The sequence below is a fragment of the Corythoichthys intestinalis genome, chromosome 16, assembly GCF_030265065.1.
Source record: "Corythoichthys intestinalis isolate RoL2023-P3 chromosome 16, ASM3026506v1, whole genome shotgun sequence".
Classification (NCBI taxonomy): Eukaryota; Metazoa; Chordata; class Actinopteri; order Syngnathiformes; family Syngnathidae; genus Corythoichthys; species Corythoichthys intestinalis.
In genome coordinates this window covers 44,583,200-44,598,509 of record NC_080410.1, presented here as the reverse complement: position 1 = coordinate 44,598,509, position 15,310 = coordinate 44,583,200, and the positions used below count along the sequence as shown (strand labels likewise).

At 37.9% G+C, this 15,310-nt stretch overlaps 2 protein-coding genes across 3 annotated transcripts in view; one reads left to right on the top strand and one right to left on the bottom strand.

Annotated features, from left to right (window-relative positions):
- vasnb (vasorin b) overlaps positions 1-3,136 on the bottom strand; it is a 54,442-nt gene extending 51,306 nt beyond the window's left edge. The window contains exon 1 of the mRNA XM_057816982.1: positions 3,001-3,136. The gene's annotated coding sequence lies outside the window, so the exon portion shown is untranslated. The remainder of the gene's footprint in view (positions 1-3,000) is intronic.
- The window catches only part of LOC130904304 (mitochondrial import inner membrane translocase subunit TIM16-like), a 285,942-nt gene that overhangs the window by 183,246 nt on the left and 87,386 nt on the right, over positions 1-15,310 (top strand). The gene's annotated exons all lie outside the window — the stretch shown is intronic.

Below are 15,310 nucleotides of genomic sequence, written 5' to 3'. Positions count from 1 at the left end.
GTATTTGTTTATTATGACAATAAATCCTCAAGATGGCATTTACATTATTAACATTCTTTCTGTGAGAAGGATCCACGGATAGAAAGACTTGTAATTCTTAAAGGATAAATGTGACTTTGTATATTGTGACTAAATATTGCCATCTAGTGTATTTGTTGAGCTTTCAGTAAATGATACTGTAGCCATTTAACTGTTCTGCCCAAAAGCATGACGGGAAGGCAACCATGACTGTGCGTAGTGACACCAATTGATATATCTTCTCTGCGTTGGGAAATAACTTACGGGTGTGTAAGCCTGAACGATAAATCGTTTAAACATCGCCATCGCGATGTGCGTGTGCGCGATAGTCCCATCGCGAGCACGTGCGATAGTTTTTCTTTTTTTTTAACCACATACGCCTCACTTTCTGGTCTGCGCACAGCCTCCTACCCTCCCTCTCCCAGCCTTTTGATCCTCTCAGTCACTGTGGCACAACGATGGCTTTGATCTGGCCAAAGAAGCAGACTTCACACGGGCATCTGTCAATCATCGTTTAACTTGTTAAACAGTTGGAAGGAAGCCGCGCTGGAATGAATGTGTGTACTGTGGGGACGTTGGAGACATTTAAATGCCAGAAGTGATCATGAGGAGTTTGAAATTTCTACATGTCACTTCAACGGTCACAGCTAAAGTAGATAAACAGAAGCATTTAATAAAGCCAAGCATTTATCTGCTACAGTACTTTATTCTTGTTCAAAAATGATTTGGTTGGACAGTTATGTTTAAAACCTATCATAATTATGACATTTGAAGTGCTTAAAAACTATTTATTTATATACATTTTTTAAATCACTTTGGGGGGAAAAGTGAAAAAATATGTATCTCTTTCCAATGCTAAATCTGAATAAATACATTGGGCACAAAAAACACAAACAAAAAAAACAAAAAAAATGGGGGGGGTGCGCTACTTCGCGGTTTTTCACTTATCGCGGCGGGTTCTGGTCCCCATTAACCGCGAAAAACAAGGGATGACTGTACACTGTGGTGATGGTGAGTCATCTAAAGTCTTTCCAAACAGCTATTTAAGTCATCTTGTGAAAATTTCTTAAAAAAATATATATATATACATTTTTTTTAATATCGCAATATAATATCGCAAACCCCCAAAAAATCGCAGCAATAGTTTTTTCCAATATCGTTCAGGCCTAGTGTTAAGAAAAGATCAACTACTACCTTCCTTCCCCACATTGCTTCCCACGATATTTCTAATTTTTGAGAGAGGGTTTTTAAGGCTTTAGCCAATTGAATAAAGGCTCCAAAGACTACCAAAATTCACTCTACTCATTATACGCTGCCTTTTAACTCTATATCTAGGTAAAACGGCGCCATTATAGATTGAACGCGACAAATGCGTGAGTGGGTCGTGCAGCGCATGCGTTAATTGCATTAAATGTTTTAACGTGATTAATTTTTAAAAAATTAATTACCACCGTTAACGCGATACATTTGACAGCCCTACTTCAAGCCAAAACTAAAGACTCTGGATGAATGTAAGACATTTAGTCTGTAACATTAAATACAATTAGAAAACGATTTAATTAAAAAAACATATATATATTAATAAAAGGCATGTCCGATATTTTTTTGCCGATTCCGATACTTTGAAAATGACGTGATCGGACCCGATCCGGGACATCTTTAGTCATGAGCATTAATGAATGTTTATTACAGATGTCATTTAATGTTATCCGGCAAATTATCTCAGTTTTGAATGGATGGAAAAGATCCAAGCTGGACATAAATGGAGTTGGTGACAAAATTTGCCGGATGACACTTAATGTCATAAGCATTCAGTAATGCCCATGATAGTGTCAGGTCATAATAATGACGGTCCTGTCAAATGAAGTGTTACCTACTTACCCAAATAAATCAACAAATAAGCCGCAGGATTCAAAATGAAGGAAAAAGTAGCGTCTTATAGTACGAAAATTCCAGTAGGTAATGTAAGTATTTTGTTTATTTTGCCGCGTTGATTCCTTTTTAACCTTTATTTGCATAATCCCTGCATAATCTATGGAGAGGATTTGGAATATTATTTAGATTTTGTATGTATTAATATCATTTTATTAGCTTTTGTCTTCTGTTCAAAATCTGCTCACTTTTTTTCACTATAGTGGATTTAAATTTGATGTGTGATTTAACTCAGCCAGAAAATACGCAATCTTTGCAACATTGTTTTCGGGTCAAGATTGCACTGTTTTCAAGTTTGGAATATGTAAAAAAAAAAAAAAAATTACCATTTACAGCATTTTTGCATACTCAAACTTTAAAACTAGTCAATTTTGACATGAACAATGCAAGGGTTGATTATGTTTTTCAACAAAAACAACTTTTTTTCCATAAATTCTTTCAACATTTAAAAAAAATCTCATCAAAAGTTTTAAGTACGATTGTAAGTCGACAGCCTTATTTAGCTTACAATACTGATACAACTCCGAAAGAGCGATGATGCATTATTGACACCTGTTTGTTGCCTTGATGGTCATAACCATCCCTCTTATTAGTGAGCATCATCACCATTCATTGTTGATTATTCATGTGCGGAAGACAAACACACTGCTGCTCACATTCTGCTCTTATTATATTTTGCTACTGCGGCTAATAAATTCTGGTCCAATTTGAGAAGCTTTAATGTATAAATGAAAACCAGCAATGCTCATTTTTAACAATCACTTTCATCGAGTTGCATGGCTATTTTTCCCAATGCGCCTGAACACATCCTCTTGAATTGAAACTATGAATCAAAAGCATTTTGCCTTACTTTTGGAGCATTAAATTCGGTTGAGTAAAAAAGTTTTCTCCCCGTGACTCCGAACCCAAACTGTAGTGAGCGCAAGCGTGCGTCTGCGTCAAGCCCACCCGCACCCGCATAAAGGATAACAACACTCGAGCTCCTAAAGGGGAAAGTTAGTGCGTCCCACCATTTTACGCACACACAAACCAAAAAGTGTAAAGCCTTACCTAAAAACTTTTATTTTTTAAATCCAAGCGTGTAAAAGTCCACAAGTGTTGCGTTGCGTCTTGTCAAAGTGAAGCAGTTTAAATGAAGAATGAGCGCTAAACTCCTCCACACTCGAGGAATGCGCTCGAGTGGCGAGTGCGCGGCCGAGTAAAGAGCTTTCTTATTTCTTCTGGCTGGTGGGAGGAGCCCAGAGCAAGTCACCTTGCAGCCAGCGCACATTCCGAGCGCACTTCTGCTCTTTTTGCACTCGCACGACCTGTTTGGAAGATACTCGGCGCTTTCTTGTTTGACGTTTATTTGCATGTGCCGGCTTTTTTTTCAATGTTTGAATTTTTTACGATTTGCTTGCTTTCAGCTCATTTTTGCTTCTCTCTTGTCAAACCCTAAAGTCATGTGGAAATCCATAGGCGGAGTTTGACTTTTGGGGCAGGGAGGCACAACATGTTGATGACCCCGAAACGCAGTGTCAGCAATAAAATTAATTTACAAGAATATTTATAACAATAAGTGGACAATGAGCGTTTTTTTCCCATCATTCTTGAGGGGAATTCTAAATCAGGCTGCTTAGGCAATACCTTTCGCCAAGATTATCATCCATTGAATATGGTACGCCAGTTGAAGTCATGCCAATGTAGTTACCCCAGTCAAAAATTGTACCCCCTGGGCGGAGCCATATGGGGGTAGATCTGTGTCTTTATTATTCAACCAAAAAAAAGTAGCTTCAATTTTTTAAAAAAATGTGTTTGAATGCCAAAATAAATTGCAAAAATAAATTTGAAACTCAAAAAAACTCAACAAAAAAATGCACGTGAAAGCTATTTTTCTTTGATTTTTTTTTTATTATTATTATTTTTTTTTTTTTTTTAAGGCAACTTTTCGAATTGAAGTAATGTTGATTTGTTTTGGGCCACATTTTGGCCAGGACATTTTTGTTTTTATTATCCAATCAAAAAAATAATGTGCTTCAAACACATATAGATTTTCAAAAAGAACATCACTTCAATAAAAAAAAATTTTTTTTTTAATTCAATCATAGAAAAAGTTTTTGCAAAAAAATATTTGAGATTGAAAAATTTGCATTTGAACACTTAATTTTTAATTGAAAAAGTTTGGTTTGCTTCTCTTTTGTCAAACCCTAAAGTCACGTAGAAATCCATAGGTGGAATTTGACTTTTGGGGCAGGGAGGCACAACATGTTGATGACCCCGAAACGCAGTGTCAGCAATAAAATTAATTTACAAGAATATTTATAACAATAAGTGGACAATGAGCGTTTTTTTCCCATCATTCTTGAGGGGAATTCTAAATCAGGCTGCTTAGGCAATACCTTTCGCCAAGATTGTCATCCATTGAATATGGTACGCCAGTTGAAGTCATGCCAATGTAGTTACCCCAGTCAAAAATTGTCTCCCTTGGGCGGAGCCATATGAAGTAGATTTGTGTCTTTATTATTCAACCCCAAAAAATGTAACTTCGATTTAAAAAAATGTGTTTGAATGCAAAAATAAATTTGAAACAAAAAAAAAAAAAAAAAACTCAACCAAAAAATGCATGTGAAAGCTATTTTTCTTTGATTGATTTTTTTTTTTTTTTTTTTTTTTTTTTTTTTTTTTTTAAGGCAACTTTTTTAATTGAAGTAATGTTGATTTGTTTTGGGCCACATTTTGGCCAGGACATTTTTGTTTTTATTATTCAGTCAAAAAAATAAGTTGCTTTAAAAATATATAGATTTTCAAAAAGGAAATCAATCAAAAAAAAAAAAAAAAATTTCAATCATAGAAAAAGGTTTTGCAAAAAAAATATTTGAGATTGAGAAATTTGCATTTGAACACTTAATTTTTCATTGAAAATGTTTTGTTTGATTGAAGCAATCCTTTTTGTGTTCAGGCCATATTTTGATTAGGACATTTGTGTCTAAATCATTCAATCCCAAAAAAAGTTGCTCCAATCAAAAAAAATATATATTTTCGATCAAAGAAAAACAATAATTTTTAAAAAATATTTTTTTGTAATTTTTTTTTTTTTTTTTTTTTTTTTTTTTGAAAATTATAAAAATATATTCTGCGGTTCGCCAGAGTACATTTGGATGATACAGAAGATGACTGGGAGATTGTTTTATGGTCAAATGAAACATAAAGAAATAGAACTTTTTGGTAGAAACACAGGTTCTCGTGTTTGGAGGAGAAAGAATACTGAATTGCATCCGAAGAACACCATACCCACTGTGAAGCATGGGGGTGGAAACATCATGCTTTGGGGCTGTTTTTCTGCAAAGGGACCAGGACGACTGATCTGGGTAAAGGAAAGAATGAATGGGGCCATGTATCGAGAGATTCTGAGTGAAAATCTCCTTCTATCAGCAAGGGCATTGAAGATGAGACGTGGCTGGGTCTTTCAGCATGACAATGATCCCAAACACACAGCCAGGGCAACAAGGGAGTGGCTTCGTAAGAAGCATTTCAAGGACCTGGAGTGGCCTAGCCAGTCTCCAGATCTCAACCCCATAGAAAATCTGTGGAGGAAGTTGAAAGTCCGTGTTGCCCAACGTCAGCCCCATAACATCACTGCTCTAGAGGAGATATGCATGGAGGAATGGGCCAAAATACCGGCAACAGTGTGTGTAAAGCTTGTGAAGAGTTACAGAAAATGTTTGGCCTCCGTTATTGCCAACAAAGGGTCCATAACAAAGTATTGATATGAACTTTTGGTATTGATCAAATACTTATTTTCCACCATGATTTGCAAATAAATTCTTTAAAAATCAAACAATGCGATTTTCTGGAGTTTTTTTCCACATTCTGTCTCTTATGGTTGAGGTGTACCCATGTTGATAATTACAGGCCTCTCTAATATTTTCAAGTGGGAGAACTTGCACAATTAGTGGTTGACTAAATACTTATTTGCACCACTGTACTGTATAACGTAACTCTTACAGGAGTGCTGTCAGCATTGCTGCAGAGATTGAAGAGGTGGGGGGTCAGCCTGTTAGTGCTCATACCATACGCTGCACTCTACATCAAATTGATGTGCATGGCTGTCACCCTAGGAGGAAGCCTCTTCTGAAGACGTTACACAAGAAAGCCCGCAAACAGTTTACGAAGACATGTCAACAAAGCACATGGATTACTGGAACCATGTCCTATGGTCTGATGAGACGGGCGGGCTTTCTTGTGTACCATCGTCAGAAGAGGCTTCCTCCTGGGGTGACAGCTATGCACACCAATTTAATGTAGAGTGCGGTGTATGGTCTGAGCACTAACAGGCTGAACACACACACACACACCTCTTCAATCTCTGCAGCAATGCTGACAGCACTCCTGTAACGAGTCACATGACATTTGGAGGGAAAATGACAAGCAGTACTCAATTTAGACATTTTGAGATGTGTGTTTTTTCATAGGGGTGTATTCACTTTTGTTGCCAGGGGTTTAGATATTCATGGCTATATTTTGAATTATTTTTAGGGGAAAATGAATTAACTCTATTATATACAGTAAGCTGCACACAGACTACTTTTCATTGTGTCAAAGTGTCACTTTGTCAGTGTTGTCCCATGAAAAGATATACTTAAATATCTGCGGAAATGCGAGGGGTGTACTCACTTTTGTGATACATTATATATGGCGGAAAACACTCAGGTGACTTGGAGTTCCGCTCTGAGACCCCCAATTTGGCCAAATTTTAAAATTGTCCGATATGCATGTGTGATACATTATTGGAAAGATTAAAATCTCAATTTTCTGGGGGAAGAAAATTTTTGAACTGGAGGGCATTTGGAAAAAAAATTTTTTTTTTAAACAGTGAAACCCTAACTGGAGGTGAGAGCATGCGAGAGCAGAATTAAAGACGCAACGATTTTAACGAGATATTATCATGTACTTACCTCTTTTCAATCCTAAAACTCCCATGTAGCATGTATCACTGATTGTCAAGGCACAGCTGTGAATGGCCACAGCCGGATTTTCGGCGGATTTTATGGGTTGAATATGGTTATATAACAAGGGCCGCGATGCAGAAATCGCAGACATCAAGGAGTGGTCGAGTGTTTCTTATTCATATATTTACTCTTTCCAACATTTTTTTTTTTCTTTCCGTTTTTCTTGGTTTGGATCGATTATTTATCATCTAACATATCGGAGAAAATGCGACAGTAACAAAAAAAATACAACTAGGTGATAGTTATGAGGTAGATATCCGTGACGTTTTTACAGACGCCATTTTTTTGCAATGTGACGCCATTTGTTTAAAAGTTTAAAATATGCGAGTGAATAATTTTTTTAAGTCGTTTTTTTTTTTTTAAACGAAATATTAGACATCAATTAATGATTCTAAGCTAAAAATGACAGACATTTTGAATAATAAATATAATTAATTACCTTAGTTTTATGGCTGGGTTGAAACAAAAGCGGTTGCGCGACGTCTGTAAACGGGGGTTTCCAGGGTAAAATGGACAAATTAAAAATAGTTCGGGGGCTTAATGAGCCATGAATCTGCTATGGCAGCATATAGACAGCTTGTTCAATCAAACACAACAGTTCTTTTGGCCTTAAATCAGGGGTGTCCAAACTTTTTGCAAAGGGGGCCAGATTTGGCGTGGTAAAAATGTGGGGGGCCGACCTTGGCTCACGTCCTTTTTACGTTGAACAATATATTTAAGCAAAATTTAGCAAGCCATTCAGTGTGTCGCATTTGCTTTATTATTTTTTTTTTTTTATGAATAATTTCAACAATCTCACAACTAGCCTTTGTGGCGTTCTCTTTCGACTCTCGGGCTCTTGCGAAATACTACTGCTGTGAAATTGAACTAGCTTCAAGTTGCTTCAATTTCTCGCTCCGTATCTTCCCTGTAATCTTGTCGTACATGTCACCGTGTGTTGTTTGGTAATATCGCCTCACATTGAAATCTTTAAAAACAGCGACTGTCTCTTCGCAAATGAGGCAAGACACAGTTGTTGTGCATTTTAGTGAAGAAATAGTCCAATTTCTACCTATCCTTGAAGCGTCGGCCGTCAGTCAACTTTCTTTTTTTTTTTTGTTGTTGACTGTCGCCATTTTAGAAAATGGAAGTAATGGGTCACACGGAGTAATGTTGCTTAGCCCTTAAATACCTGCAAGATGAAGCAATTATCAGAAAAATCCCAAAATTTGAAAAATAAGGTCCTAATGAAACCTATTTTTCAAATTTGTAAAAAGAAATGTCAAAATGAATATGTGTAATAAGCGCTTTCATATCTATAACCCATGCTAAATCATGTTTTTTTCTCATGGAACCTACAGATGCATGTGTTGACTTGCATCCATCACTTTTTTTTTTTTCGAAAAGAAATGTCAAAATTCTAAATTAGTCTCAAAATCATGAAATTTTAGGTGTATCAAATGTGATACATTTGGCAATAAAGGGTTAAAGTGCTGCTGCCTTTTAGTGGGTAAATGAGGAGCAGCATTTTGTGTGTAAGCTACTACATGTGCTGGTTGCAGTACTGCTGACCAATTTATTAAGTCTGTGTGCGGGCCAGACGTTATTGATTTAATGCAGTACTTCTCAAATAGTGGGGCGCGCCCCCCTGTGGGGGCGCAGAGCGATCCCAGAGGGGGCGCATGTGTCCTCGGGGAACATGCTTTTTGCTTTTTTTTGCCGGACTGGAATAAAGTGTACTTGCACATCCACTCAGTGGGTGGCAGTGGCGCTCTCATTTTCAGAGTGCGTGCAGTATTTTTGAACTAAGGAAGAGCACTCAGCACACAGAAAACAGATATGAAGAGCAGTGCGCCGCCGCCGTTTTCGAAAGCTGTTTTCCGACCGGACTCACTCACGCAGCGATCCACTGTCTTTTCCGGTTCTCACGTCGCCACCCGAGAAGTGCCATTTTCGGCTTGGGATCGTCACAACGACCGCCCTCACCTACGGTTCTACCTCGGCCGCCGAGAATGCGCTTTTTTCGTGCCGTTTGCCTTTTAGCTTTGACTTTTAATACAGTGGGGTGATGAGGAAAGACTACTGTTTACTGTGTCTGAAAATAATTATAGCGGACAGCCAGAAGCCAAATCAATTAAGACGCCACTTAAAGACATTCGACCCCAATCTCATTGATAAGCCGCTTGATTGTTTTTCAGCGAAAACGTGCCGAATATTGCCAACAATAGTCCTGCTTTGTCAGTGTTATATCAGTAAACCAGTGAGCATTGTTAGCATGCTCATTGCAAAATGACTCCACACCATTGCAAAGGAGGTAATACTGAGTGTGAGCAGCAAAAATAAAAACTGTCCTTCTGTCCAAGGACACTCTTTTTTTCCTTTATTCATTTTTGTTTTTTCGGTCAAATTTTTTGGCATATTGTCCTCATGAGTAAATGTTTCTAATCAATTTGAAATTGTTATTATTTACGGATTTTATTACATTTTATTTTTCTGTATCAAATGGTCAAAAATACCTTGAGTGTATTTTTACAGTTTGAATGTGACTTTTTTTTTTTTTTAATTCAGGCAAATTGATGCACGTCAAGTCTTCTCTGTTACAAACAAAACAATGTTAATAAAGTTATACTTTATCATAAGTTGATCTGTTACTTTTTTTCTTTATTAGAAAAAAAGGACACAATGTTAGGCAGATGCGTATTTATAATAGTAATTTTATAGACGAATAATACTATTTACAGTGGCGGCGGAGAGTTTGGGAGGGGCGCGATACATTTACTTTTTGCTTGGGGGGGCGTAACAGAAAATAATTGAGAAGCACTGATTTAATGACAGAGGCTGGGGGCCGGATGAAATTTGACCACGGGCCGCATTTGGCCTCCGGGCCGGACTTTGGACATGTCTGCCTTAAATACAGCAGTGTCTTTTAAAAAGGAGTGCAAGAGCAGAAACTGCTTTTTCAGCCTTGTCTGTGTTTTCCGCCATATGAAAGTGTTTTTGTCCAAAGGATGGCATTGTCGCCTGCACAATCAGGGATTTTCTATGATAATTGTTGGAGTTAGGAATTAATTTTTTGCTCTAAAAAGATGCTTACGGAGATCAAACCCATCTAAGAAGACTCACAGAAACATAAAGTCCATCTGTGTAAAATTTCATCAAAATCCTGCCCAGCCGTTTCAGACTACATAGGGAACGAACACACACGCAAAGTTCCATTTACATACTGGACTGTCTCAGGAAATTAGAATACACAATATTCTAATTTTTTGAGACAGTCCTGTGTATATATACAGGACTGTCTCAGGAAATTAGAATACACAATATTCTAATTTCCTGAGACACTACTAGAATATTGTGTATTCTAATTTCCTGAGACAGTCCAGTATACTGTAAGTATAGACATAGATAATGGCCCTCCTACGAAGCGGTCCGATGTTTGACACGCTTATGCTAATTGCCACTTCTGCTACCTATTGGAAGACCATTTCATTGATTTGCCTGTTGCTGTACGTCACTGGCATTAACAGGTGAACCTTTTTGTCATGGTTCCATTCCAAAAAATCCATCTGCTATACATTAATGTGTAATAGAAACAGTTTCACAGCAGCTCCAGATGTACATCTCTCGACATCTTTCAGCCACAAGTTAGCTTTCCACGTTCAGAAAGCATGAACGCGTGAGGCTCACAAACAGCAGTTATCACGCCCGCCTGCGATAAAGCACCCCAGCCGAACCGCAGCACCGGCGCAGAGCTTATGCTGATTTATTTATCTCCCTTTTGTGGCTTTCATGGCACGGAACTGGCGCCACGTGTTTTGTTTTTGATGAAATCCGCGCTCTCGCCCACCACGTTTGTGTCCAAATCGCTTCGCCTAGCAATAGCAATAAATAGAAACCCTTTAATTTTTTGCTTCTATTATAGTTAGCAACGGAGCTGTGTTGACAGTGAACACTTTAACACGTCTATTGGGGGAGATGAAGTATTTTCACTCGTTTCGATACATTGTTCGCCAGCGGAAAGTTATTATTCTCTGATGTTTTTATCTCTTTTAAGCATTTATAGCCGAGCTCAACTTGAGTTCAACGCTATTTGCCAACAACTACTGGACGGCCCGCCAATGACGGAACGGTTAGGGAGTCCAAAGGTGCTCGCGTTACAGTTTTATTCATTTATTTTTGATGATATTTGATGGCAATGGAGGCCCAATCTGATTGGGCTGGGAGGGGTGGAGGCAACCGTCCAATCGCCGTTGTTAATTTATGAAATAACATTAAATCCGTTAAAACTCATTTTAGTTCGCGGGGCACATTTATGGACAAATAAGTTAACTCACTGGCTGCCATTGACAGCCCTGGACGTCCAATCCATTGGCGTTCGTTCTTTTATTCTCCCCTCCCAGTCAAAATAGATTGGACGTCCACTGCTGTCATTGGTGCTTGAAGATGAGCATTCTCAGCTCGTCCTTCCAGTATAAGTTAATTGGACGTCTATTGTCAATGGCAGGCAATGAGATTTTGCGTGATACTTACAGGTCATTTTCTGTACATTTTAGATTATTTCCTGTTGATTTTTCGGGTATTTCCGGGCTGCTTCCTGTTGATTTTGAGAAATTTTTGGGTCACTTCCTGGTTAAATTATTGGCTGCTATTGACATTGCTACATCAAATCCATTTCTAGAATGACAAAATGTCATTAATGACCGCGAAAGTGGGGGGAGGTTGGGGCTCCGACCTTGCGCCGCCCCGTGGCGGCTCCTCGGCGTTTTCCCGCCTCTGCCTTCCCCTCTCTTCTCTGACTGGGTATCCCGACTGTGCTTTGTTGCGGGTCGCTGGCTGGGCGCCGGTGTATCGGCTGGGTGTTGCCTGCTCCGGCGGGGGACCCTGCCCTGCCCTGGGCTTGGTGGGCTGCCAGGGGTCCCGTGGCGTGCTGTTTGGTGGGCTGTGGCTCGCGGGCCGTATGGGCAGACAGGGGTGGGGTTTGTGGTGCGTCCCCTCTTGCTATCCCTGAAGGCCGGTTGATGGGTGCGCAGGTGGCCTGGGGGACAACCCTGGATCCCGGGGGGGGTGACGATGGCTCCTTTGCTGGGCTGCAGGAGGAGGGATGGGCTGCGCTGAGTAAAAACGTGATAATTATATTAAAATATAACTCATGTAAAAACATAACTCACGTAAAAGCATGATGATTATCATATAAAAATAACTAATGTAAAAGCATGATAATTATCATGTAAAAATAATTATTATGTAAAAACACGATAACCATCATGTAAAAACGCGATAACCATCATGTAAAAACGTTATAATTATGGTAAATGGTGTTATACTTATCATGTGAAAACCTTATAAATGTTATGTAGGAATGTGATAACTACCATGTAAAAACGTGAAAACTACCATGTAAAGATGGCATAACTATCATGTAAAAATGTCATACTACCATGTAAAAATGTGATAACTATCATGTAAAATTGTGATAATTATTGTGTAAAACCTAATAATTATCATGTAAAAATACTTATGTAAAAACATTACTATCATATAGAAGCATGATAGTTATAATGTAAAAAAAACTATCATCTAACAACGCAATAACTATAATGTAAAAAATGTGATAATTGTAATGTAAAAATGTGATAACCTTCATATAAAATTGTGCTATTATCATGGAAAAACGTGATAAATATCATGGAAAAACGTGATAATTATCACGTAAAAACGTGTCAACTATCATGTAAAAATGTGATAATTATCATGTAAAACAGTGATAATTATCATGTAAAAATATAACATGTAAAAACATAACTCATGTAAAATCATGATAATTATCATGTAAAAATAACTCATGTAAAAGCATGATAATTATCATGTAAAAATAATTATTATGTAAAAACGCGATAACCATCATGTAAAAACGTTATAATTATCATGTAAAAACCTTATAAATGTTATGTAGGAATGTGATAACTACCATGTAAAAACGTGAAAACTACCATGTAAAGATGGCATAACTATCATGTAAAAATGTCATACTACCATGTAAAAACGTGATAACTATCATGTAAAATTGTGATAATTATTCTGTAAAACCTAATAATTATCATGTAAAAATACTTATGTAAAACATAACTATCATATAGAAGCATGATAGTTATGTAACAAAAAAAAACTATCAACAACGCAATAACTACAATGTAAAAAATGTGATAATTGTCATGTAAAAATGTGATAATTATCATATAAAATTGTGCTATTATCATGTAAAAACGTGATAAATATCATGTAAAAACGTGTCAACTATCATATAAAAATGTGATAATTATCATGTAAAACTGATAATTATCATGTGAAAATATAACTCTTGTAAAAACAACTATCATGTAAAAATAACTCATGTAAAAGCATGATAATTATCCTGTAAAAATAACTATCATGTAAAAACATGATACTACCATGTAAAAACGTTAAAATGTAAAAACCTTATAAAAATGTTATGTAAAAATGTGATAACTACCATGTAAAAATGGACTTTTTTTCTTATATGGGTGGCAGCAATACGCTTCCGTGAAAACGTGCCTGTCAGGCAAAACTTTCAGCTTCCGGCCCGCGGGCCATGCATTTGACACCTTTCCGTTATATCGTTTATTTTTTTTAAATCCTTGACTCAAAAATGAACTTTTGTGCTACTAACTGCTGTAGTATTCCCACTTTGTATGTGTGTACCCCACTTTAAAGAACCCTGGGAATAAACATTGTTGATCATTTCCTGACGGAGGCCTATTTAAACCCTTAAAGCGTGCCATTTTGTTGGCCTTTCTGCACAGGCGTTGATGTTTGCGCTCGTATGTGTTGTAACGTGTCTTCCCGTCACACCTAAACGTGATTTGACGGCCGCATGTGTGGCCTTTTGTCCGACGGGGACCGGATCCTGCCATCTCAGTGGCTCGGTAGCAAGGGGAAAAGCCTCCTGTGGGAACCATGAGAACAGAGAGAACCCTGCGAATGGGTTAATGATGCTGAAGCAATTGACAATGCGGAGGGAAAGGGGCTCATAAAAAACGCTCTCAAAGCAGAAGTTGTCCTGGTTGACGATAATTCAAACAGTTCTAAATGACAGCCAATAAGTTCACAAGGTCACTTGTTTACATTTCATGTGCTCTTGCTCAGGGAAATAAAGATATCATAGAATGCCAACCAAACCCTGTATAATTAGGAAAGTAGTACAGTCAATCCTGGCTTTAGTGACCAATCATCTAGTGTTGACATTTGACTGGATCCAGCCGTGTTAGATGAGTTATGTCTAGTGCTGCAGCGATTAATCGATTAACTCGAATATTCGATTCGAAAAAAAAATATTCGAAATAAATTTTGCTGCTTCGAGTATTTGTTTAATTAACTCATTCACTCCCAGCCATTTTCACCGATGCAACCCCCTTCGCTCCCGGCCGTTTTACTGGATTTTGACTGATTTTGCAAGGCCCACAGAAAATTCTGTTCTATTGCTATATAAACATGGAACCCACCAAAAGAAATATTAGACTCTCTTCTTTCAGCAAGAAAAATATATGTATTTTCCATTCTTTAGAAATCAGCATTAGAAAATTGCTTAGTTTGAGCAATTTTCCAATTTCTGATGAAAAAAGAGAAATTGAGCTTTTTGTGAAAGCATACATTTCAAATGACTTTAACACAGCTATTTTTTGCTTTAGTTACATCCCAAACATCTGAATAAGGTTTTCCTTTTACAAAATAACATAAACAACAAGACAAATAGAGCTTTTGATTGCAAAGTAACAATTTATTTACACATTATTAACTGAGAGATTACGCTGTTGTGGCCGTTACTTTTCCCTCATTGCCACCTGTCTCTGCTCGGCGAGCTGCACGGACTCAACGGCATCGTCCGCTGCACTGTTGGTCCCGGTCGTTCTGCTCTGTCGTCCATTGCCTGGCATCCCGGGCGTCCTCCCGGTTGTTCTGCTCGGTCGTCCGCCACCTGGCATCCTGGACGTCCATTCGGTCGTCTTCCGCTGGTGCGGCCTGGCCGTTCCTTCCATTGAATCGGCTTGCGGGTCTTACCAAATGAGCTACTGCCCTCCAGTGGCCAGTTTTATTGCTTTAAAATGGATTTTCAGCATTGTGCTTTATAGCTAAGTTGAATCAGAAGACGTTTAAATACGTCTTTGGGACACTGAAACAATTAAAAATAGAACGTACTTATACGTTTTTGGGAGCAAATGAGTTAAAGTGGTATTGTAATTTGCAGTTTGTTGGAGTTTGCATTTATTTTTATTGATTTGGGTGGAATCACTGCCGTCTTGTCTACCTCATTTCACATGGGTGAATCCAGCTGCTCCCTGTTGAGACCAAAATAAGCAAAGTTTTTGTTTGAGCTA